The sequence below is a fragment of the Lepidochelys olivacea genome, assembly GCF_965140295.1.
Source record: "Lepidochelys olivacea isolate rLepOli2 genome assembly, chromosome: 5".
NCBI classification, from domain to species: domain Eukaryota; kingdom Metazoa; phylum Chordata; order Testudines; family Cheloniidae; genus Lepidochelys; species Lepidochelys olivacea.
The window spans coordinates 61416406-61443617 of NC_140415.1; the positions used below are offsets into that span (position 1 = coordinate 61416406).

The 27212-nt window shown below is 45.1% G+C and overlaps 1 protein-coding gene across 1 annotated transcript in view; it reads right to left on the minus strand.

The window, feature by feature from the left end:
* MCTP1 (multiple C2 and transmembrane domain containing 1) overlaps positions 1-27212 on the minus strand; it is a gene marked incomplete at its 5' end in the record, with an annotated part of 448993 nt that overhangs the window by 226585 nt on the left and 195196 nt on the right. The window lies entirely within an intron of this gene.

Sequence of the window (27212 nt, forward strand, 5' to 3'; positions counted from 1 at the left end):
GGAGAGAAGAAAATAGAATTGATAGAGGGAAAAATAACTTTGCTTTGTTACTTTAGGATTTTATTTTATACACTTGTAAGCTATGTTATTAGGACAATGAGAAAATATGAAGGGTGAAATCCTCCTCCTATTGAAGTCACTAGCAGAACTCCAGTTGATTTTATTGTGTCCAGGATTTTACCTTAAATTGGGGAAGCTTTTCTTCCACTACCATGAATAAACAAATTCCCCACCCCAGTCTCAACACCACACACTCACATCCACACAGGTTTAGTGTTTAAATTCAACCGCTTCCTGCAGTCATCCCCACTGCCCATCTAAGAGAGGTTCCAACCCTTGTTAACTGTAATTAAATCATTCTGGCACCAGCTCTTGTGCAGTTTCTTCCAAAGTTGTACTCTATACACTGTCAAAGAGGGACTTCAATGCCTACACTAAGAAAGCATTAGGAATGGCAATTTTCAAAGGTTTTCATATCATAAATACAGTTTAGGGTATGACCTACATTTCTGTTTAGTTGCAATTGTGCTGTTCTAAGTTCCTGCTTTGATGGCGCCCTGACAGAATCAAACTGGTCAAGTGCAGAAAGACCACAGCTCTTTCCCTGAACTTTTTAAATATCAAATTTAATTTTACAATTTTGTAAAAATCTTGGAAACATTAAAATTGGGTAAACACTCCCAAGACACCAATCAATTTTTAACCTACTTTTGTAAAATTGAATTTAAATTTCATAAAAGGTGCTGAATTTATTGCAAGTTTGCTGATTCTCTACCAGTTAACTGTCTGCAACGACACTTCTGTTTAGCTCCATTTCATCCAAGACTATTTTAAAATAAATGCAATACCTTTAGTGTCACCACAATTACAAGAGGTGCAAGAAGTGACCGCTAACACAGAATGTAGAACTTTTCAAAATTTTCTTATTTATATTTTTGTAGACTGTAAAAAGTTTATGATCATATCCACAAAAAATTAATAAATGAATTTTGTGAAAGTACTTTATACCTCTAAACAAAAGTAAAACTTTTTACAGGTTTCAGAGTAACAGCCGTGTTAGTCTGTATTTGCAAAAAGAAAAGGAGTACTTGTGGCACCTTAGAGACTAACCAATTTATTTGAGCATAAGCTTTCGTGAGCTACAGCTCACTTCATTGGATGCATCCGATGAAGTGAGCTGTAGCTCACGAAAGCTTATGCTCAAATAAATTGGTTAGTCTCTAAGGTGCCACAAGTACTCCTTTTCTTTTTGCGAAAACTTTTTACAGTGCTCTTTGCAATATTTTATTGAGCCACTAGATGGCACTGTTATTTACCTAAAAACTATACACTCCATTCTAAACCATAGCTGTGGATACATTTCAAGCAGGTTTCTAGCTCATTTATTATAATAGGATCTTAGTTTCATTGGCAACACAATGTATTGTCCAATTGTAAGAAATAGTGAGTCAACCAATTCTTTCACTCTTCTGTTGATGATGAAGCTCTTCAGGTTAAAGGTCATGGCTTTTTACATTTGTTCTATAAAGCATCGAGAAAATTTTGGGTGTAGTAACAAAATAAACAATAGTGATAATAGCTAAAAGAGTTTGGCCTCATGCTCAAACACAAAGTTTCTCCTCCCCTTCACTGTTAAGTGTACCAGCTGTCTGCCTACCTGATGCCTTTCATGCCGCATTTCAGGATACATCTACACTAGTGACTGTACATGTGTCAATGCATCCATTTAAACTCCAGACACTCGTGTCTGAAGGTGAGTAAGCTAGCACTCCTCAGGGACATGGGTAAGTACATGTCTTTGGTTGTAGCACAGCCTTGTACCTATGCCAGTTTGCAGTGTGGACAGGAAAAAGAGGTGTGTTCCAGATCATGCCTTTCAATAGTCCTCCACCCCCAAGTCCTACAGTGCACTGTACCCTTTTTTGCCTGACCCTTACCCAGTCTATAAGGGTCCCTGTCCCACCCCCCGCCCCTTCCGTTTTCATTGGCAGTAGTGAGTTGATCACATCAGAATACCTTTCTACTTTACTTTTTACAGATCAATACAGGTAAACATCGAGCCTGCTCAGAGAGCAGACGCCTAGTCTACCGACCACACCATGTGCTGATCAATATACGGTCAGAGTACACCATCATCCACCTGGAGTGACAGGACTATTCATCTGTACCTGGAAATTTCACAAAGGCTGGAACAGGTGGGCAACTCAGCTGATTCTGGCCAGTGGTGAGCTGGAGCCAGTTCGCGCGAACCAGTTGTTAAATTTTGAAGCAGTTTAGGAACTGGTTGTTAACCCGCTTCCTTGCAGGGGGCGCTGAGGCTTTGATGGGCTCCGGCCGGGAAGTGATGTAATTCCTCCTCCGGCTGACGGGAGCGCTGCGCTGTGGGAGCCATGTGTGCTGCCACCTGGCCCCGGGGCAGGAGCCCTGGTGCTGCTGCTGCTCCCCCGACCCCCCAGCCCTGGGGCTCCCGATGCTGCCTGGTGTTGTCCCCAGCTGCTCTGCTGGGCCTGGGCTGCATCCTGCTGCTCAGGCTACTCCGAGCCGCTCTCCCCATGAGCACCCACCGCCCTGCCTGCACCAGCCCCTGTCTCCAGGCACCCCCGCACCCTCTGCCCGTCTCCAGCCACTCCCGCATTCCCTGCCCGCAGCCAGCCCCTGCCGCACCCCCTGCCCTGCCCGCAGCAGCCCCTGCCTGCAGCCAGCCCCTGCCACACCCCTGCCCTACCTCCAGCCACCTTTGCACCCCCTGCCACACCCCTGCCCTGGCTCCAGCCACCCCTGCACCCCCTGCCCACAGCCAGCCCATCTCCAGCCACCCCCGCACCCCCTGCCTGCAACCAGCCCCCGCCACACCCCTGCCCTGCCTCCAGCCACCCCCGCACCCCTTGCCTGCAGCCAGCCCCCACCACACCCCTGCCCTGCCTCCAGCCACCCTGCACCCCCTGCCCGCAGCCAGCTCGTCTCCAGCCACCCCCGCACCCCATGCCCGCAACCAGCCTCTGCCACATCCCTGCCCTGCCTCCAGCCACCCCCAAACCCCCTGCCCGCAGCCAGCCCCTGCCCGCCTCCAGCCACCACCGCACCCCCTGCCCGCAGCCAGCCCCTGCCGCATGCACCCCCTGCCCTGCCTGCAGCCAGCCCCTACCTCCAGCCAGCCCCACACCCCCTTGCCTCCAGCCAACCACGCACCCTCCTGTCTCCAGCCAGCTCCGCACCAGCCCCTGCCGTACCCCCTGCCCTGCCCGCAGCCAGCCCGTCTCCAGCCACTCCCGCACCCCCTGCCCGCACCAGCCCCTGCCGCACCTCCAGCCCTGCCCGCACCAGCCCCTGTCTCCAGCCACCCTCTCACCCCCTGCCTGCAGCCAGCCCCTGGCGCACCCCTGGTCTACCCGCACCAGCCCCACACCCTCTGCCCTGCCTGCACCAGCCCCTGTCTCCAGCCACCCCCGCACCCCCTGCCCACACCAGCCCCTGTCTCCAGCCACCCCTGCATCCCCTGCCCTGCCCACAGCCAGCCCCTGTCTCCAGCCACCCTCTCACCCCCTGCCTGCAGCCAGCCCCTGGCGCACCCCCCGGTCTACCCGCACCAGCCCCACACCCTCTGCCCTGCCCGCACCAGCCCCTGTCTCCAGCCACCCCGCACCCCCTGCCCGCACCAGCCCGTCTCCAGCCACCCCGCACCTCCTGCCTGCAGCCAGCCCCTGACGCACCCCCGTCTTGCCCACAGCTAGCTCCTGTCTCCAGCCACCCCCTCACCCCCTGCCCTGCCCGCAGCGAGCCCTGCACCCCCTGCCTCCAGCTAGCCCTGCCCCACGCCCCTGTCTGCAGCTGGCCCCAAGTCCACTGGTGCCCTGCAGGTCCCAGGGCAGTAACCCTGCACACCTGCTTCAATGAGGGGGACAGGGAGCAGCTGGGACCCACACATGTGCACACCCTAGGGTGACCAGACAGCAAGTGTGAAAAATCAGGACAGGGGGTGGGGGGGGGTAATAGGAGCCTATATAAGAAAAATACCCCAAAATCGGGATTGTCCCTATAAAATCAGGACATCTGGTCACCCTAGCACACCCCCAGGGAGTGGCGGGGACCCACACATGTGAATCGGAGCTCATTTCTAGTTCAGGCCCATCTTTTTTAAAAAGAACTTTAGGCAGGGTTAACATACATCCGTATTTTCCCGGACAGGTCTGGCTTTTTGGTTCTTAAATCGCCATCTGGGAGAAATTTTTAAATTTTAAAAATTCCTCCCGGGAAAATACGGATGTATGGTAACCCTGTTGGTACAAAAAATACATATTAGGGCACATCCCTTAAATCAGAACTTTTTCTAGGGAACCGATTGTTAAGATTTTGGCAGCTCATCACTGATTCTGGCCCAATGCCAGGACCCTGGGACTCCTTTACAGGAGGGCAAATAGTCACTTTGGAGGGATCACCTTAGATGCCCCCTTTTACAATAAGCTTAACTGGTTGCAGTCAAGGGCTCCCAATACAGACCCTGAAGTGGCTCATAACTGCTTCCTCAACCCTGCTGGCCTCATTGTCCAACGGGATGCTGATGAGGGCCAGAGTGAGGAAGCAAAAGGGAGCACAGAGGATACCCTGGAAGATGAGGATCATGTGATTCTGCACCTCTAGCTAGAGGAGCTGGCAGAGGAACCCCCCATATATGAACAGAGGAGGAACCACAAGCGACAGCAAGAACCAGACCCCAAAGCAGGGAAGTTACAATGGACCCACACCAATATCTCCCCTCGTTCCAGTGCTGTACTCCTGATTTTAAGCCCAAACCCTGCTCTGTTTCAACCCTTATATGGTCCCCAAACAAGAAATGACTATAAATCAATGATTGTATTGATTTCCCCATGAACCATTATTATGCATTTGCCTGAAACTATAAAACGGGTTGTTTGATAATAATCATTGTGCCAGTGTGTCTGTGCATTTCTCGGCCAAGCCTCAGGCAGCGAAGGCCAGGGGGCCACACTGATGACCACAGGAAAGGAGAGGCTAGAAATGTATAGTTGGTTGTCTAAAGTTCGTAACAGCCATCTTTGTTCCTTGGGAGATTACAGTGTTTCATGCTTCTTCCTCCCACCCATATCTTACCATTTCCCTTACAAACACACTGAGCCATGCCGAACAAGCTGGGAGAAATGGGGGTAGGACAAGGAATCAGTGTGGCAGTTGGCAAATACAGTGTGGTGTCACTTCACTATAGAGAGGTGAGGTAGTTGTGGTGTTGATCTGAAACTTTGGGGAACAAAATGAAGTTGTGGTGTCTCTCTTTCCCTGTCCATGTTACCATTGTTAGGTGGGCACAGGGGCAGGATTTTCTAGTGAAACCGAGAGGGAGTAGCTCGTGTTCATGGTTAGCTTTGCTTGTGCCATGGAAACTCCATATGCTAGCTCAGAATATAGTCAATTTCCAGCCATGCTGCATCCCAGTCCTGTAAGCATATGTAGCCAATTAGTTCATTTTATCATCCATTTATCATTGTATTATGTGATGTTATGGTCAACTCATATGCTATTTCATATATAATCCATGTATGCTAAATAGATTTAAATTGTAGGATTATTGAAATATAGGATCGATAAGTATTTAAGAATGATGAGGGCGAATTAGGTATTAGTATAGCATGGCTGAAACACAAAGTTGACAGGCAGAGACATGTAAGGTTTTAGCTTAGCCAGGCTAGGCCAGAGGCTTAAGAATGCTTGACATGAGTGAGGGACCAAGGAATAACCCTATCACTTTAGATAAGCTATTACCAGCAGGAGAGAAAACCTTTTGTAGTGATAAACACCCATTTTTTCATGGTTTATGTGTATAAAAACATCTTGTGTATTTTCCACAGTATGCATACGATGAAGTGAGCTGTAGCTCACGAAAGTTTATGCTCAAATAAATTGGTTAGTCTCTAAGGTTCCACAAGTACTCCTTTCCCTATGCCAACAAGGTCACAAGGTTACTGCATAAGATGTGCCAGTAGGTGAGGTTATGGAAAAATGGATTGCAATAGACTGCAATGTATTTTCCAAGACCACAAAACACCTGACTGCAACATCTTTGAATGTCTGTTTGACCCTGCCGGTAGATGGCATGAATAAATGCTAATGAGAATAAGAGAAACTATGAACAACCTATGAAAAACGGGGCAGTTCAGTATTCATGGGGTGCGAAAGTACAGATAAGGAAAAGAAGGTTGACATCTTCATGCACATGATTAAAGTGTTAGGTGTACTCAGAATTACACTGTAAAAGAGGGTTGGTCCCAGAGGTGACAGTAAGCTGGTACGGGCTGGTACAGCATACTGGCAAGAGCCGGTGCACTGGACCAGACCAGCTTCCCCAGACCTGCGATGTAAAGAGCCCGGGGCTCCACTGTGGTAGCGGTGGCTGGGAGCCCCTGGCCCTTTAAATCGCTGCCTGAGCCTTGCTGCTGCTACCCCAGGGCTCCAGCAGCGGGGCTCAGGCTGCGATTTAACAGGCCCGGGGCTCTAGTCGCCGATACCGCCCTAGGCCCATTAAATCACCGCCTGAGCTCCACTTCCGGAGCCCCTGGGGTAGTGGCGGCAGCCGGGGTCTCTGGCAGTGATTTAAAGGGCCCAGAGCTCCTAGCTGCTGCTACGGCAGTGGAGCCCCAGGCTCTTTAAATCTCTGTCAGAGGCCAGAGGTAACAGCAACAGCTGGGAGCCCCTGGCCCTTTAAATCACTGCCGGAGCCCCACCACCGCTAACCCAAGGTTCCGGCAGCGGGGCTCAGGAGGCAATTTAATGGGCCCGGGGCTCTGGCCGCCACTACCGCCCCGGGCCCTTTAAATCACTGCTGGAGCTCTGCTGGCGGAGCCCCTGGGTAGCGGTGGCAGCCGGGGGCTCCAGCAGCAATTTATAGGGGCTCCACTGCAGAAGCGGCAGCCGGAGCCCCAGGCCCTTTAAATTGCCTCCTGAGCCCCGCTGCCGGAACCTTGGGTTAGCGGTGGTGGGGCTCCGGCAGTGATTTAAAGGGCCAGGGGCTCCCAGCCACCACTACTGTAGCGGAGCCCTCTGCCCCTTAAATCTTCCCCAAGCCCCACTGCCAGAGTCCTGGGGTAGCGGTGGCAGCCGGGGGCTCCAGCAGTGATTTAAAGGGTCTGGGGCTCCGCTGCAGTAGCAGCGGCCAGAGCCCTGGGGTTCCCAGCTGCCTCTGCAGCTGGTAGCTCCGGCTGTGAGTTAAAGGGCCTGGGGCTTCCAGACACTGCTACCGCAGCTCCAGGCCCTTTAAATCTTGATTTAAAGGGCCCTGGGATTTTAAAGGCCAGCCTCTTCCGGTTGAGGCCCTGCCCCTGCTCAGGACTCCGGCATATCGGTAAGTCCTTTAAGTTACTTTCACCCCTGGTTGGTCCCCTGATTGGGTATAAGTGGGAAGACCCAAGGGATGACCCAACAGGAACTATCCCTCTACTGACGATAATCTATTGAGAGGTCCACCAGACCCTAGAATATCTTTGAGGAGGTAAGTGTGACCACAGATATAATTATTGCATAGTTTTTTGTAGGATTTCTATATTCATGGGTAATTGTAACTTTATTTATTGCTTTAATAGAACTTGTAGTACAGATAAGACTTTGTACTTTGATTGTGTCTGTGGTTATTATCCTTGGTCTTCGTGTGTTCCTAGAGCCTCCAAATTTGAGAAAAGCACCAGAGGCAATCTCACTGTATTGAGCCTGAAACTGTAGCAACCAGAGCCAAACCCATGGTGATATAATAAAACATCACTAAATTTGCTTTAAATAAAATAAAAGGCCACACATTTCAGCAAATTTCTGGTACAGCAAAAACTCTAGCTGGGTCTTCAGGTTCAACTGCACTACAAATTTCCTTGGCTCACTTTCAGAGCTGACCAAACCCCTTCATTCAGCAAAATGTACAGGGGTGACCATTAGCAGTAATTTAATAGTGGAAAGTGCAAGGTCATGCATTTAGGGATTAATAACAAGAACTTCTGTTATAAACTGGGGATGCATTATTTGGAAGTAACAGAGGAGGAGAAGGACCTTGGAGTACTGGTCGATCACAGGATGACTATGAGCTGCCAATGTGGTATGGCCATCAAAAAAGCTAATGCGGTCTTGGGATGCATCAGGCGAGGTATTTCCAGTACAGATAAGGAGGTGTTAGTACCGCTATACAAGGCACTGGTGAGACCTCATCTGGAATAGTGTGCGCAGTTCTGGTCTCCCATGTTTAAGAAGGATGAATTCAAACTTGAACAGGTACAGAGAAGGGCTACTAGGATGATCCAAGGAATGGAAAACCTGTCTTATGAAAGGAGACTCAAGGAGCTTGGCTTGTTTAGCCTAACCAAAAGAAGGTTAAGGGGGAGGTATGATTGCTCTCTATAAATATATCAGAGGGATAAATACCGGAGAGGGAGAGGAATTATTTAAGTTCAGTACCAATGTGGACAAAAGAACAAATGGATATAAACTGGCCATCAGGAAGTTTAGACTTGAAATTAGACGAAGCTTTCTAATCAGCAGAGGAGTCAAGTTCTGGAATAGACTTCCAAGGGAAGCAGTGGGGGCAAAAGACCTATCTGGCTTCAAGATTAAACTCGGTAAGTTTATGGAGGAGATGGTACGATGAGATAATATGATTTTGACAATTAATTGATCTTTAACTATGCATGGTAAATAGGCCCAATGGCCTGTGATGGGATCGGATCTGAGTTACTACAGAGAATTCTTTCCTGGCTGGTGAGTCTTGCCAACATGCTCAGGGTTTAGCTGATCGTCATATTTGGGGTTGGGAAGGAATTTTCCTCCAGGGCAGATTGCCAGAGGCCCTGGGGGGTTTTCACCTTCCTCTGCAGCGTGGGGCACGGGTCACTTGCTGGAGGATTTGCTGCACCTTGAAGTCTTTAAACCAGAATTTGAAGACTTCAATAGCTCAGACATAAGTTAGGGGTTTGTTACAGGAGTTGGTGGGTGAAATTCCATGGCCTGCGTTGTGCAGGAGGTCAGACTAGCCTATTATAATGGTCCCTTCTGACCCTAAAGTCTATGATTCTCTGGCATAGATGAAAACAGCTATGTTTTCCAAATGTTCAGCTTTTAAAGAAGAAATTGCAAACTGGTAACACAGTAACTGCATCTCCCACCCCTCACTCATCCTCCTGAGAAAATATAAACAAATATTTTTTGAAAACGTTTGTACATTTATCTTACCATTATTAGCTTCTGCTCCTTCCCCAGGGGCTGTTAAAATTGTTTGAGAACCAAGGACAGGCTAACAGTTGCATTCCTGGTATACTGAAAAATATCAATATTGTGGCCTCCCACAGCAAAATCATGTAATATGGGGGGATTTCTCGACTTCATCAAAGGGAAAAAATAATAATGTTATCCTCATCTTTTGAATTGGCAGGACTTGTGGTTCCTGAGTGGGAAACCATTCCACTGGGGATGGGGCAGGTGAAGCACACCAGACAGACAAAAGATCTTGCAGTTGCTTATTGGCATGGACAGGAGGAATCAGGGCATTCTGAGTTCCTCAGGGTATGAGAGAAACAGGCTCTTCAGCAGGAAGAGACACTGATGAACTGGCTCTTGTTTCGGCATGGCACAGGGAATGGAAGATGCCCTAATGGAGAGGCTCATAGAACTGGTGGCTGAATTAATTTGGGGTCTGTCTGCTACCATGGCCATTATGCCTCTCGGGGAACGGGAAACACCTCCTCTTTCTTGTCCTCCTCCGGCTGTCACCCAGAGTGCTGTGGTAGCAGAAGACCCAATTCCATGAAGTGATCCGGAGGAGCCTACAAACCTCTCACCACGGATCCCCTGAGCGTGGAGCTCACCAAGTGCTGTTGTGTTTTGTGCCATTGTGTTTTGTTGATTTACTTCTCTTTTGACAAAAAGTTTCCTTTACACATTGGATATATTAATTTTAACAAATGTCAGTTTCCTTGATTTATGTATGGACCCTCATTCTTGAGTATGAAGAATGTGAAATGTTTTCAGATTTGGGGGCCCTACAATTCACAGCACATGAACTGAAATAGTGTAACTGTCTGGTACCATCACACTGCAAACAGTTTTCTGTCCATCCCACACCCATTAACTCCCCTTCCCCCCTCACCCCGCCCCCAGGTCAAGAAATATCTGAAGTCCCAAGGATACATGAGCGGGATGGGTACATTGTTATTGTTATGTGCTTACAAAAGTACATTGTTATGTGCTTACAAAGCATTGATAGTTTTAAAAACAGCAGAACTCAACACAGAAAATGTTCTTTGTGGCTTAGTTTGCATGCAGAACAATGAAACACAATTAGAGTAAAAATACAGGTATCTGCCACTACCCACTGTTTAAACAGCTCATACTTCCCACTCCGCCCCTCCGCCTCCCGCAACCCCAAAACCTTCACCAATTTCAATCTTTGAGTTAGTGCTCCAGACTTCACATAGCTACCACTCTGAGACTTGCTCCAGAAAGGCTGTTAAGTGTGCTTAGCACTGCTGACAATGAATGGAGGAGGAGAGAGTGAAATCCTCCATCCCCCAAACCAAACGTTCATAAGGTCATTAAGACAAATTGAGTGCTCCCAAGAACAGAGGTTTATAAACAAGTGTGAACATTTAAGACAAAAGTGCTGCACAATGACCACATTACAACTCAGCCACCACCCTCCACAGCACAAATGTAAGGTGTTAACTCAGTTAATACATCTTGTTATAATAGTCTATAATAGACCAATTATCAGAGGAACAAATGGCTAATGACTATGACAGGGGAACAAAACCCCCACAGTTATCTCGCCCTACAAGTAAATGCCAACGTTCCCCCCTGCATTTCCAGCAGGTGCACAGGGCATGAAGGTGTCCCTTGGCGCCAGCACCTTCTGCCTCCTTGTTGTTCCAAAATGTGTGCATATATGGCATCCCGGATTTCCCTTGTCCCCGGAAACCAGGACCACTGTGCATGTGGCTGGGATCCAGCTGTCTTACAGAGTTTGTAAACCAGACCTGTTCTGTGCCCACTCCAATTTACTCTTGCAACGTTATGTGATTCACAGCAGGTGATGGTGATGTGATGTGAACGGCATTTGCCACACTGGCACCCAGATAGATGCACAGGCAGCACCAACAAGTTTTCATCTTACCAAACACACACTACACAACCATTCTGCAGCTACTGAATTTTTATCTGAATTCCCTTTGTTCAGAGTCATTGATGTTAGTGTATGGTTTCACGAGCCAAGCTAGGAGCAGGTATGTGGGGTCCCCCAAAATAACCATTGGCACAGACATACCATAAAGAATCACATCATTTCTGGGGAATAAAGTCCCTTCTTCTCTCCACGTACAATCCCGATCTCCTCAACACCCTGGTTTCATGGACCTTTCCAGTGTTTCCCAATCATAAATCTGTCTCTGTGGTGCAACAAACCTTGCAGAATGAATGAATGAATGAATAGTAACGTTTTCAGTTCACATACTCACTCACCCCTTTTGGTGAGCAAAATATTGGGACATGGGTGCCATCGATGCCCTTGCACAGTTCAGAAACCCCAACCTCAAACACATCCATTATTTCTGGAACTTTTCTTATGGCAACCACATGTGGGTAGATTGCAGCGTTAACTGCCTCGCAAACCTGCACAAGCAAAATGCTGACAGTGGTCTGCAACTTATCGTTAGTGATCTGTTGTCGCCAACTAATACAGGGCAATAGACACCCATTTCTGCACCAGTATGGCTTTCCTGAATTGAGTGTCCTGGTGATGGAGATGTATGGTAAGCTCATCACAGAGCTCCATGAAAGTCTGTTTCATCATTTGGAAGTTCTGAAGCCACTTCTGGTCATTCCAGATTTCCAAAATGATGTAAATCCACCACATGGTGCTGGATCTCCTGTATGAGAAGCAACAATCCATCCGGGGTATCCTGTGGCATTACTGGCATTTACCATATCTGTTCCATGAGACCAGAAAGGATTGTCATTCATCCACATGGTCAATTATCTTTGGCATGTCAGAAAGTCTGCCCAGGTTCCATCCTGCATCTTGACGATCATCTACTCCACTACATAAACATCTGTCCCTCAATAAGGAGCGGGAGAAGAACCAGATCATCATCCATTTACTCCATGTCTCCCATCCAGTTTGGGAGGAGGGAGTCGTGAGCAGGAAATGCCATCAACAAATATGTGAAGGTGGGAGATAGTACCAACAACACACAGCAAAGCAGCTCCTAGAGTGTCTCCTGTGATGCACAGAACTCTGGATACCGCCCCTGAAAGGGCAGAGCTAATGTTCCACAAAACAGAGGCAGTGCGTACGTAGGTATATGTTTGTATATGCTATATGCACTTTCAGCAGAGCATCTCTGGACACTTGGCACAGATGTGGGGAACAAGCACGTACATGGTCAGTTAACTGAGTTTGCATACCAGTGCAGATACAGCCTGACTGACACTTTACTGAGAGGTTTGTGAGGCATTTAGGGATCCTTTAGAATGAAGGTATTATATGAATCAAAAATATTTTGTTGTGGAGAAGACACATTTGGATTTTGGAGGATGTTGGAAAATCAAAACATCATATGGATAGTTTTTGTGGGCGGTGCAACGGGGGGGTTGGAATTCCCTCCCAAAATTAAGCTGAAATTTATTAGTAGTTTAGGACAAATATTAGTCCCACTTAAATTAGTGACAAAACTTCCATTAACTGCAATAGGATCAGAATTTGGCCCTTTAAACTATAAATACAGGATTTAAGGATTCTTTCAAAATCTGATTTAGAATCTTTAGATAAAAGCACTATATAAAAGTGCTAACGTATTGATTTTCGTGTATTAATGAACCACATTCAATAAAAGACTGCACACAAAGGAAACACTACATTTGGAAGCTCATTTATCTCACTTTTAATAAAGTGGAAAATTCAGTCAATACAAATCATTTATTAAAACAATATTCAAAAGCTATTATTTTAACTGTAAGCTCCTCCTATTATCTTCACCCCTGCACAGGAAACCCTGAAAGTTTTGGCATACTCTTCTTTTTGGTTGCACATACTTTCTATCACCACCAAAACTCTCCCTCCGGCACAACACACTTCTCTGCTGTTGATTTTTAGTCCAACTTACATTCACAAGCTCCTCCAAGCAGAAATCTTGTTTTTTATTTTTCTTGGAAATAATTACAATTACCAAAAAAAGAAGGCCGCTTAGAGTTGTGTCAAATGAATACCTCAGGTAAGAAAGACATCCATCAGTTTTTATACTTTCATACATTCCTACAAAACCTAAATTTAATTTCCCCAATACTAATTTCTCCCTACTGTTACTCACACCTTCTTGTAAACTATCTGTAATGGGCCACTCTGTTATCACTTCAAAAGTTATTTCTCCTCCCTTGATATCCTGCTATTAATTGATTTATCTTGTTAGACTGACTTCACACTTGGTAAAGCAACCCACTTCCTCTCATGTATTTATACCTGCTCCTGTATCTTTTACTTCATACATCTGATGAAGTGGGTTCTAGCCCACAAAAGCTTACACCCAAATAAACTGGTTAGTCTCTAAGGTGCCACAAGGACTCCTCAGTGTTTTTTTTTTGCTGACACAGACTAACATGGCTACCACTGAAACCACAGCCAAAGGGGAAGACAGCATGGTTGGTCTGCCCAGGAGTCCTAACCCTACTGTTTCTTCCCACTCAAGCTACAGGAACTTTGTTCAACAATTACATCTTATTTTTTCTTTTTATAACATATAACACACACAAATTGGAACCTACCATTAGTTGAATCTCCAGCTCTTTGTTTTGCTTAAAAACTGCCAAGCACCAATGTGTCTTCAGACACTTCCCACAACCTACACAACTATAGCAGCTAGTCCACACAGTCCACTCCTACCCTTGCAGAACAAACCTACACTAGCATCGCTAAAAACAGCAATTGTAGATACAGGGAGAAGGGCTTCAATGCAGGCTATACAAGCACACCAAGCAAGCCTAGGTACATACACGCATTGTCGGCCTGCACTGAAGTCCATGTTGCCACAACAACAGAGTTATTTTTAGCCATCCTAGTGGAAGTAAAGCTAACATGGGTATGTCTACCCAGACTGCAATCACACCTGGGATTGCCACATGAATTGATTGATTGATTAGTGATCAATGGCTCCCTGTTTAGTTGGCAGCCGGTATCAAGTGGAGTGCCCCAAGGGTCGGTCCTCGGGCTGGTTTTGTTCAATATCTTCATTAATGATCTGGAGGATGGTGTGGATTGCACCCTCAGCAAGTTTGCAGATGACACTAAACTGGGAGGGGAGGTAGATATGCTGGAGGGTAGGGATAGGATACTGAGGGACCTAGACAAATTAGAGGATTGGGCCAAAAGAAATCTGATGAGGTTCAACAAGGACAAGTGCAGAGTCCTGCACTTAGCACGGAAGAATTCCATGCACCGCTACAGACTAGGGACCAAATGGCTAGGCAGCAGTTCTGCAGAAAAGGACCTAGGGGTTACAGTGGACAAGAAGCTGGATATGAGTCAACAGTGTGCCCTTGTTGCCAAGAAGGCCAATGGCATTTTGGGATGTATAAGTAGGGGCATTGCCAACAGATGGAGGGACGTGATCATTCCCCTCTATTCAACATTGGTGAGGCCTCATCCAGAGTATTGTGTCCAGTTTTGGGCCCCACACTACAAGGAGGATGTGGAAAAATTGGAAAACATCCAGCGAAGGGAAACAAAAATGATTAGGGGACTGGAACACATGACTTATGAGGAGAGGCTGAGGGAACTGGGATTGTTTAGTCTGCGGAAGAGAAGAATGAGGGGGGATTTGATAGCTGCTTACAACTACCTAAAAGGGGGTTCCAAAGAGGATAGATCTAGACTGTTCTCAGTGGTAGCAGATGACAGAACAAGGAGTAATGGTCTCAAGTTGCAGTGGGGGAGGTTTAGGTTGGATATTAGGAAAAACTTTTTCACTAGGAGGGTGGTGGAACACTGGAATGGGTTACCTAGGGAGGTGGTGGAATCTTCTTCCTTAGAAGTTTTTAAGGTCAGGCTTGACAAAGCCCCGGATGGGATGATTTAGTTGGGGATTGGTCCTGCTTTGAGCAGGGGGTTGGACAAGATGACCTCCTGAGGTCCCTTCCAATACTAATATTCTATGATTCTATGATTGATTTTCCTTAATTTTCCTCAGTGTTCCTTTGTAGACATACCTTAAATCAAGAGAAGCAACAGTAGAATGAGTGCTAATTGAAAACAATAGAGGGGGAGTTAGGTGCTAAATGGATGTAGGGCAGGAAATGCAAAATACTTTGTCCATTTGAAGCTGCAGATTGAATTTAGGTAGACAACATGTAATTATCTGTACTGCAGGTTGATTAGGATATTTGAGATAGCAGTCCTAGTGTTTCTTATCTAGATATTGATCCAGCATTGTCCTGTTAGTCAGGTCAGCTTTCCCACAGAGCTAAAACAGTCGGTTTTTGGCTGTTGTGCCACAAGTGCCTATGGAAAGCATATAATTTTCCATCATAACTACAGAACCAAAAATCTTAGAACTAGTGTGTTGGTCCTTATTTGCTTTATACACTTTTTTATACCTTTTTTCCGTAGTCTAATGGGGAACATTCAACATCTGATGTCATTTCAAAAATAATTTAGGTCATCTAATCTGAAAATTTTTAATGACCTTGAAGGTTTCTAGGAAGATAAAGTATTTTCTTACTGTTTAGAAATACTGACTCATCACCATACTAATATTTGCCTTTCTCTATTCAGGGAAAGGAGGCCCTCCTAATACAAATCAAATGGAAAAGAGAGGAGATATTTAATCTTGATGAGAGGAGGTTGTGATACACAGGTAAAATTTCAATTGTGTTTATATCTGAAAAAGATCTGTTAAGGTGATCAATGTTCTCATTAGGGATGGTCAAAATTTTTCCTTTCACTTTTCTCATGGAAAAAATGACTTTTTAACTTAAGCTTTTTAAATTTTTAATTCATTTTTTTTCCTACAGCAAATAAATCATTTTTACTGGAAAAGTGAAAACAGAAATGTATTTGTTTTTGGCAATTTTCAGCTGAAATTTCTCAGTTTTTGCTTACCCCAAATTCCTCAGTCTCTTTCTTTCTTTCTTTTTTGACAAAAGTAGACATTTACAGAAAAAACCCTATCTTCTGACCACACTAGTTATGATGTTTAGTTGAAGGGAGACTAGTGACAGGATGGAGAACAGATTCTAACTAACTTCAATTTCCAAGGTACAGTGAACATCCAGGGCATGAAAGCTGCACACACACTCCTCTCAAAACAGTTGGAGACTCAGGGAGGCCCATAAAAACCTGGAGTCCCCAGCTTCAGCTCCTCTGTTGCAAACAGATGGCTCAACACAGTTCAGACATAAAGATTCTTACTAAGGGCTAGTCTACATTGGCACCAGGGGAAGGCAGCTTTAATCTCTCTTTCAGAGGAACCCTGACAATGATGGCAGCAGCAGGGATACGCTGAGTTAGTGCATCCCCTCAACATCTATGCCATGCTCTCTCATGCGAGTGTTGCCCACTTTTCAACCTGAGTAAGTCTGGCCCATTGTCTTCTACTATATCTTAGTGGAACTTCATGTAACCCTGCCCTTCTCCCTTCATTTCTCACCCGTCTGCATTCCAATCAGGCTGCCTTAATGCCTGCAACAGACACATTCAGAGTAGGGTTGCCAACTTTCTAATCGCATAAAACCAAACACCCCTGTCCTGCCCCTTCCCGAAGGCCCCACCCCTACTCAGCCCCTTCTCAGAGGCCCCACCCTTCACTCACTCCATCCCCCCCTTCCACCGTTGCACACTCTCCCTCACTCACTTTCACTGTGCTGGGGCAGGAAGTTGGGGTGCAGGAGGGGGTGAGGGCTCCGTCTGGGGTTGCAAGCTCTGGAGCCGGGTAGGGGATGAGGGGCTTGGGGTGCAGGAGGGGGCTCCAGGCTAGGGCAGGGGTGCGGGAGGGGATATAGGGGCAGGCTCCAGGAGGGGGCTCAGGGCTGGGGCAGGGATGTTGGCTCTGGAAGGGAGTTAGGGTGCGGGATTGGGACATGGACTCCAGGTGGGCAGCACTTACCTCAGGCAGCTCCCGTTCGGCAGTGCAACGAGGCTAAGGCTCCCTGCCTGCCCTGGCTCCGCGCAGCTCCTGGGAACAGCCAGCATGTCCCTAGGTAGAGGGGCCAGGGGGCTCTGCATGCTGCCCACACCCACAAGTGCCACCCTCACAGCTCCCATTGGCTGCGGTTCCTGGCTAATGGGAACTGCAGAGCTGGTGCTGCGGGCGGGGGCAGCGCACAGAGCTTCCCTGACCTCCCCTCTGCCTGGGGCTGTAGGGACATGCCGGCCGCTTCTGGGAGCTGAGCGGAGCCAGCCTTAGCCCTGCTGTGCCACCAAACAGACTTTTAACAGCCCGGTCAGCGGTGCTGACCGGAGCCACCAGGATCCCTTTTCGACTGGGTGTCCTGGTCAAAAAACAGACGCCTGGCAACCCTAATTGAGAGCACAGCAGAGACCATCTCTCTATTCTCAGTTCCTTCTGTCACCACAGCAGCCCTAAGCAGATGGAAAGAACAATTGCAGGAAACGTACTGTTCAGCCCCTATGTCCCTGGGCTGCAGTATACTTAGTGAATACCCAAAGAATTTGGCTAGTAAACTTTAACAAGTCTCTGCTAAGCATGTGTGAATTGAGATTTTTTCCAGAGATTTATAACCTGACTATATTTGGGTAAATTTTCAGAAGGATTGTGAAAGACATGTCCCTGACATAGGGCACCCCCTTGCCAAATCTTAAGCCTTTGTTCCAAAGAATGGAGACTAGAGCTTCACAACAAAATGGTTGTACGATTATTTTTAAACACTGGCAAAACAATATATTTTGACTGAAACTTTCCAAAAAAAGTTGAGCCTGATGCAGACACCTAGCATGGGAAATTTTAATCTAAAGAGTTAAAATCTGGCAAAACTATTAAAGCAACTGAAAGCAGGGTCTTGTAATGGAAAGTGTGGGGCAACCTTAACTATGGGCAGTGCTACCAGTTCTGCCTACAATGAGATCTATAAAACAGTTATAAGATCATTAGTGGCTTCATGATAAGTTTAATCTCCTGTACAATTTCCATTCTGCCTCGTGGCTTGCTTTAATACTAACACATCAGTACCTATTCTGCCATCTACAACTTTCAACAAACACAAGCACAAAAAATAAAAAGTGGTACAACACCACCACAACTCTAGTAATTATTCGTGTTCCCTGGTCCCCCCACTCACCTCACCTAAACACAAATTAAATGAAAATTTCTTAGTATGGAAAATCATTAATCTTAAATCTTAAAAACAAACATTTTCCGCAACTCCATCCTCCCCCAACAAAACACCACACTCAAATGTGCTGTCTAATGACAATACCAAAGGCAGTACTAACATCCAGATGATTAAGTAATGTTTTGAGCAGAAAACTGTATAAGCAATGCATGATCTATATTTATCTGTTTGTCAAACCAAATGAGAAATCAATACTACATCTGTGGATGTACACACTTCACATTTATTGCATTTGATTTTCTCATTTTAAATTCTATCACTGGACCATTGGAATACTAAAATGTAAAAAGACCTTAATTCACTATGAGTGATTTTCAAAAATAAATGATACGAAGGGGATATCAACAGCCCTTAGAACATACTTTGTCAAGAAGATCTGTATAAATGTTAATCTTTCCCTATTTGGGAGAAAAAACCCTACCTGTCTTACAAACTTAAAAATCTGCAGAATATTGCTATAGTCTTTGTCCACCCTTCCCCACCCTAATTCCCCCAATCTTTTATGACATCTATTACAACACCTTGTCTTAACTTTCACTGTAAACTCTTCATCAGGGAGAGTGGATGAAATCCGGAACCCAGTGAAGTCAACAGGAGTTTTGTCATTGCGTGCAGTAAGGCTAGAATTTCATCCCATTATCTTTTATCTGTCTGTGAAGTGCCATGCATGTTTTTGGTGCTACATAAATAATAGTAATCAAATATCAAGCATTATTTTTTTCATCAAAATCAGCAGCCTGGAGCTCCCAAAGTGACAGACCAGAACCAAAGACCAAAAACCTGATTCTCATGCACAATCTATGTTGGGCTGAGCATCGAGGACATCCATACAGACTGCAGAAGAGGAACTCTCCAACCACTGAAGACACAGAGCCACTTTATAAATTAAATAAAGACTAGCACCACCTCATTTTCAACCAGGGAATCTAAAGTATAGCAGTGTGACCAACACACTGCCCTAATACCCACTTTAAACCTATATTGTAACACCCTCCCTACACACACAAGATAGACACCCTTAAACGAATCCAGTGGGACACATCCTATATTCGATAACAAATTCAACTAGGATAGTTCCTCCAAAATAAACTAAATGCTCTTGCTGAACTGAATACTTGCCTGGAGACAACCAGGTCCTAGTAAAATTCAGCTGCCTCGTTCTTGATCTAGTCATGGACAGTGATAGACTTCCTAAGCACTGAACTTGCTTTAAACATGAACCATAAAGAGAGGGTCCTGGTCAGCAGATGCCTTTAGCTCTTGAAGTAAGTCCTAAACATGGCAGTATTTTATATTCAGAGGAGTGCATGACACAAAGCCCCAACAGATACAAATTTCAGTAAGTTAGAAAGATCTATACAGTGTACAACTATAGCCAGGGCTGGATTTCCTATTACGCACAGTAGGCATGTGCCAAGGGGTGCCTTACCACTCAAACTGTGTGCAACACAAAGGTCAGCTGTAGGTGGTGTGTGTGTGTGTGTGCGTGCGCTGAAGATGCCATGTCTAGGAGCACGTGAGATGTAAATCTGGCCCTGGCTATAGCCAGACCCATTTACACCTATATCCAAGGATTCACATGAATTTTTTATCCTCTGAATGACTAATATTTGTATATAAAAGCTGGGCAACAGAAACTTCTGAAACGGAGTAAATTATTAGCCTCTGTGCATCACGCTAATATGTAAATAATTTTTGTAGTATAGTCATGATTACGTTAAGCTCCACAGAAAATGCACATCTTGAGAAAGAAAAAGTTAATTTTAACCAGATAATCCATCCTACATTAAAATGTGAATTAAAGTAGATAATGTACATTTTTTTCTGCAAGACTTGCAGAGTGAGCAGAGTGGTAATGAGACTGATAGAAATGGAATTTTGCTTGACTCTCATTATTTAATAAATGTGGTTACTGAATGATTCATTCTCTAGTGCATTCACAATGACAAAGGAAAACAGGAAATATGTTTTCTTCTCAACACGGTTAATCTAAAGATGGACTTTCACAAATCATAATGAAAACTGAAGATAAAAATTAGGATCATAAGAAGGCCTTTGGTGTTATTATCAGAATCTTTTGCTATTTAAAAGAAACTCATTATCTTTATTCAAAGACTAGAAACTAAAAACATCAACCTTCTGGTCTGATGCAAAAAGTCACACTCCAAGTAGATTGAGTTTTCCCTTGTGGAAATCTAACCACCATTGATAATTCAACGCCATCAACACTTTGAATAAGGTTCATAATTGTCATTGGTCAATGTGATTTACAATCGAACTACTGTGTGTGTATAATCCAAGTACATACCCAGGGTCCACGGCAGGTTTGAACTGGGGTAGCGAGTCTGTGCTTAATCCTGTGCCACCACATGTTCATTACTATTGTTACTGGAGTTACCTAGATTAAGCTAGCACAGTGCTAGCTAAGAATCACAGTTTAATTTGTAGTGTAGACATAACCTAAGTGGAGCTGGGAGGTATGATTTCTAGCTTGGGTAGACACATGTGTACTTGCTTTGCTTGAGCTAAATCTGTAAGGACAGCTGCCTGAGTATGCACCTGGGAACTCAGACAGGGTTGCACTTGCCACTGTCCATGACGATACAGCCATGCTGCTATTTTTAGTGCGCTAGCTCTAGAAGAGCTAACATGTATTGTCTATCTGAGCTGGGAATCAGCTGCTGTGTAGACATAGCCTAAAAGGTCTCTGAGGCACAATGCCTTCTGGTGCCCTACTGCGCCATTGAGGGTCTGCACGGTCTCCAACACAAGTCTGTGTCTAAAAGCCACAGAAAATCCCCACTATATCCTCTCTATATGGCCAAATCGAGTTTCCTTTACATCTGTGACAGCAGTCTCCAAATATAACAAATTGAAAACTGAGTTCTCAACTAGAAATGGAGTAATTTATAGCTAGCTACCTTTAAAATAATATTGAACAGATGCAGATGTTTTCCAAAGTGACAATGGGCCAAACTGATCACTGACTCACACTATGTAATCCCATTGGGCCCAATTCTTGTCTCATTGACACCAGTGTAAAACCAATTTCTCTTGAATTAATTCAGTGGAATTACTTTTGATTTACACTAGTGATATCAGAATTGGGCCCAATTACTTTAATTGGCCCATTCATTTTCTAGTTATTGCAGGCCGGCAATATCATCTCATTGTTTTCTTGAATGCCTTTCTGATTATATCCATCTTTTCTCTCATACTTACATTGTAAGCATTTTGGGTCAGGGACCATCTTTTTGTTTGGTGTTTATGCAGTCCCTAGTATAAAGGGACTGTTGCCCCCTTACTAACAGTCAGTGGGGGTGTTTTGGTTGGCTAGCTCCCAGTACTAAAAGGGGAAGGGTCTATGGGAAATCAGGACCCCGAGACTGACAGTCCCCAGGAACAATGGGGCGAGGCCAATGTTCCAGGTCAGCCTGAATGACAGGGTGGGCAGGCTAATCAGGGAGTCAGGAGGCCAGGGAGGTCCCGTCCTCCGTGTGAGCTGGATTTGCCTACTTCAGACAGAGTGGGGCCAAGCTAAGGAGAAAGCTGGGGCCCAAGCTAAGCTGGGGAACAGAGGTGTGCCAGATCCAGAGGGACCAGAAAAGCAGCCCACAAAGAGCAGATCCTGTCCTGGGAGCAGAGCTGCAGCCCCAAAGCCAGAGGCACAGCCCAGAGAGAGCAGACTTGTCCTTGGAGCAGAGCTGCAGCAACCAGATCCAGAGGGACCAGAAAAGCAGCCCACGAAGCAGGTCAGTGCTGGGAGCAGAGTCACAGAAGCAGCCAGCAGAGCAGAGCTGTCGTGGGAGCAGAGCTGCAGCAACCAGAGGCAGACGGGCCAGAGAAGCAGCCGAGGGAGCTGGAGGCAGAGCAGCAGCAGTGCAGAGACAGAGTGGTGGAGCTGGGGCTGGAGCAGTCCGGAGCTGAGTGCGGTGAGCAGCTGGGGAGAGCGAGGGGGACCCTGGGCAGCGGGCCCAGCACAGGGAGACGCCTCAGCCAAGAGGCTCTGCAGGCCTGGCATGGATTATAACCCCGACAGGGCGGGGCGATACTGGGAAGAAGGGTCCTAGCACTTAGAGCCTGAGAGCCTGTGGCCATCACCAGAGCAAGTGTCCACAGCATCCCTGCAGCACAGCCCGGGCCTGAGAAGAAGGCCTGGGACTTACAAGGAACAGACTGTGAACTGCCCTGACATTCCAGAGACACGGTTTGTGATGTTCCCTGCTACAGAGCAGGTTGATGCGTTTCCTTTAACCTTTCCCATTTTTTCTTATTCTTTTTAAGATTAATTGTTGATTAAATAACTTGCATTTGCTTTAACTTGTGTGTAATGGTCAGTGGGTCAGAGAAGTGCCCAGTGCAGAGAGAGTACCCCGGAGTGGGGACGCCCTAGCCCCTGTCCTAGGTGACCACAGCAGGGTTGGAGGTCGAGCCCCCCAGGAATCCTGGGCCCAACCTTGTTGGGCTTACGAGGACTCTGCCAGACAGGAGAGTGGAAGGGGAGTCCTCAAGGGCAGGGAGGCCACTGGGTAAAGGAAGTGGGAGCAAGGACTCAGATCCTTTCGCTAGCCCACTTCACCGGGGTAGTGCAGAAGCCAGGGAAGTTTCCCATGAGAGCGGGACTATTCCCCCGCTTACACTAGCACATTGGGGTCCTGTTTCACGATGAAGTCTCCTAGGCTCTTTGGGAATATAAATAAATAAATAAAAATAAATGCCTGCTGGTACATTAGCTTCAGTTACACAGAGCATCATTGTCCAGTCTACACAAGTAGTAATCTGTTTTTCATATCGGTTAGTAAGGTGGATAGTAAGATTAAAAAAAGATCAAATTCCAAAAGTACTATTGAGATTTAAGATCTAGAGAAGGAGAGTATTGTGGGTAAAGTGAATGCCTAAAATTGGAATGATCAAAAAAAAGTGGTTCATTTTTAAAATAAATTCAAGACAGACTGTGTGATGGTGTGAAACTTCCTGTAAAGTCTTGCTTTGCAGAATGAACTATAGACATAAAAGGTTTGAGTTTGAGTAAAGGATTCACATTCATTGAGAACAGTTTTGGATTTGTTTTTAACCTGTGTGAAGTCAAACTCTAGGAACAGCAGCCATTTGAGGGTAGATGGCCAATGACTGACTCTGAATTTGTGGGTAGAGGATTTCTGAAGACTGGGTGTGACAAGGCAAGGCAGGGGTGGAAGCAGCAGTAGAACTGACGCACTCCCTTTCTTCCCTATATGGGATCCCACTGTATCTTAGTGACCAAGGCAATTGTGCTGCTCTTAACTAGTGGGTGTGAACCACTGGATGTTTCCTCACATACCCTCTTTTGGGTGATGCAATAACCACAGCAGTTCTCAGCTAGTAAGCATTTTTGGATGTGTGTTAGTGACAATCAAAAATTATATGGTATTACATGCACTCATAAAAGGAATATTTACAATAGATTGACATTAACTCATCCTGTCACCAAAAGGATCCCATCACAATTATTATTGTGACAGCTACATCAGTGGATACAGCAGACAGATACACCAGTAAAAGGGCCTCACTGGTAATTACTATAGCAAGCCAACAGAGCAGTGAGGAGATAACAGCATATGCTACTCTGGCTGAGATTAAATTTATGACTGTTAGAATTCCATCTCACAGGAAGAACCACCAACACACAAAGGCAAACATGAGAAAAAAGAATTTATTATAAAAACAACAAAAATCCCCCACACATTTTGCTTGTCATTTTTCATGTTTTCTTTTCTAATCCTTTTCCTTTTCCTAATCATTTCCTTTTCTGACACCAGTACACAGCCTGAGCAACCAGGCTGAACAATCTGCACGGATTTAGGAGAGGGGTAAAAAGTGTTTTTCCTCAATTGAAAATTTCTCTGTGAAGTCAAGTCTAGAAGGAACATTTTTAATAAGTACACTGCTAAAATTTTCTTAAGCTATTTTACAATCTTAAAATCCTAATTTAGCAAGTCAGATCCTCTGAATTCTAAGGTTAGAATTCCACTGCCTTGCACCTTGTGTTGTCATTTACAAGGCTGCAGAGAATCAGGAGCAACATAGCTGACAAGTATGCTTTTAACTTTTGCATTATATCCAATCAAATGCTGCAATGATTTTCTAAATAATAGCACGGATTAAAAGAATATATACCCACCTCTTCACAACAAAGCTATACACTGTTCCCAACCCATGCTAACACGGCTGTTACTCTGAAACCCATGCTTGTAACTCCAACTGGCATTGATGAGACTGTTTGCCATACTGAGACAGACTGACAATATCCTGAACAAACCTCGTGGAATTAAGATAAACTTAACTAAATAAAGTGAAACCCTATCAAATCACGGTTAATGTCTTTGGGGTACACTGTATTAAAATACAATTGTATAGGTGTTACTGCATCATTGTATGTGCCCTCTCTAGTAGGAGAGGGATGCTACTGTACTTCCTCTGTTATCAACCCGTTGAAGATATGCTCCTGGAGAGGTTCATATCTATATTTTAACTCACACTAGATTCTCCAGGGACCAACAGACAAATAAAGGATTTGGGGACAAATAGCCTGTTTTTTAAACTGGCTCAGAGCCTTCTCCATGACCCAGCAAATGGGCAGGACTTCTGGTCCATGGATGGTCCTAATCCTGAGGGAAGGATTGGAAGGATTTGACCTATTGAGACTCATTAGAATGGGTGCTTGTTCTGAGCTGAAGCTCTGATGAACTTGTCACCACAAAAGAAACCCTGTGCATAAGGTGTTAAAGGACTGCTCCTGCCAGACCTCATGTTAGAGTTGAGATGGTGCCTGATAAACTTATTAGCATGCATATAGGTTATTATTAATACGTTTTTTTCTGTAGTACTTCTACCTTAAGAATAAAATAGGCTTACATAGATAGAACTGTGTGATAACTTATAACTGTAGCAAGTACACCAGTTAGCCATCTCTAAAGAGAAAGCAAGCAGGTGTGCAGGAGCAGCTTCTCTCTGCTGGGAATAATATAGTGAATGCAGGGAACCGTGCAGCCTGGAAATATCGTGGTCAGAAAGGAGTGAGATGCAAGTTTCCACCCAAAAAGGCACTGGCTGGAAGCATGAGAGGGTGCCCTGGTTGGACCACTGAAAGGAAATACAGGCACAATCACCCTGAATTGTGACACACACACTTGCATCAGGTTATGGCACTCAGACTAATTTCACTGAGAGATTCAGATGATGTCATGAACTACACATGGGAAACTTTACTGATGTATCCATAACACAGAATACCAAATAGAATTACAGACTACTTTTTTGTAGATACATTATATGCCGGTGTTGTCTGCCACAGTTTGCCTCAGATCCTTCTTGCTCATATTACGAATCTCCATTTACCTCCTTTCCCGAGTCCTTCATTCTCCTTCTTATTCAGCTCAACTCCACAAGATTACCCTTTGAATATTTCTTTCAAATGCATGCATTGTGAAGCTTAATGAATATTTGTAAACTATTTTCAGATCCTGAGATAAAAGGCACTATGAAAAGGGAAAAAATTTTCTATTCCATAAATTATATATTGTACATTATGTACTTTCCTAACTATTATTAATATTATGTATGTATGTTTTGGAAGCATTCAAGAGTCCCAATGAGGATCAAAGTTCTGTGCTAGACACACTACAAACATAGAAGTAGACATGGTCACTTTCTTATTCTGGAATTAAGTACTGAACAATACTAACTATGCAAATGCTTATTAAACCTGTTAGAGAATTCCATGTACTTTTATATAAAGACAGAAATCTTGTTAACTGTAGTTATTTTGATTTTGACAATTTTCCAAGTCTCAAGACAGCCCCAACACTTAGCATCAAATAGTAAAACGTGGTCTTTGAAATAACTCCAGTAAAGATTAGCACCCACAAAAAGGGGTCTTTCCTTAAATGAATGCTGACACCAATTAAAGTTTAATACAAAAAAGAAAAAAGTTAGACAACCACAGTGAAATGAACAATAAAACTTAAGTATCTTTTTTAAGAGACAAAAAGGCTATCAGAGAGCTATAAAATCTTGAATTTGGAATGTGTCCACCCTCTACCTGGGCCAATATTTTAAAAAATTGGTACCTAAAATAAAGCTCCAAAATCCTTGTTTAGGCACCTAAAAGGTGTCCTGATTTTCAAAGGTGCTGAGCACCAGCATCTCCCATCCTTAATGAAAAGCATTTTCTACAGAGGCCCAAGGGGAGAAAAGAATTTTGTTTTATTAACTATTCCAGGTATCCACAACTTTCATAGACTGGCCAGACCCACACAATGTACTATACCAAGAAGAGATAACATCTAATATCCTAAAGATGTATTTTTTCTCTTATGCAGAATTTTTAAGGTACTCTCTCATTTTTATCCATGTTCTGAGATAATCCAAAAGGAGTACGGGTGGAGGAGTTCGGAGCGCAGGTGGTGTTCTCTTCGATCCTTCTGGCCAAGGGTAGGGGCCCAAGCAGAGAGAGATGCATCCTGGAGGTGAATGCCTGGCTGCGAAGATGGTGTTGCCAGGAGGGCTTTGGCTTCCTTGACCATGGGATGCTGTTCCAGGAAGAAGCACTGCTAAGCAGAGATGGGGGTCCACCTATTGAGGAAGGGGAAGAACATATATGGATACAGACTGGCGAACCTAGTGCAGAGGACTTTAAACTAGGTTCGAAGGGAGTAGGTAAGCAAAGCCCACAGGTAAGTCAAGAACATGGCGACCTGGGAGAAAGTTTGGAATTTGGGGGGAGCATGGGCTGTTATAGCCGGGGTATAGAAGAGACAAGACAGAACTCGGGAAGGGGCAGGAATCAAATCAGTATC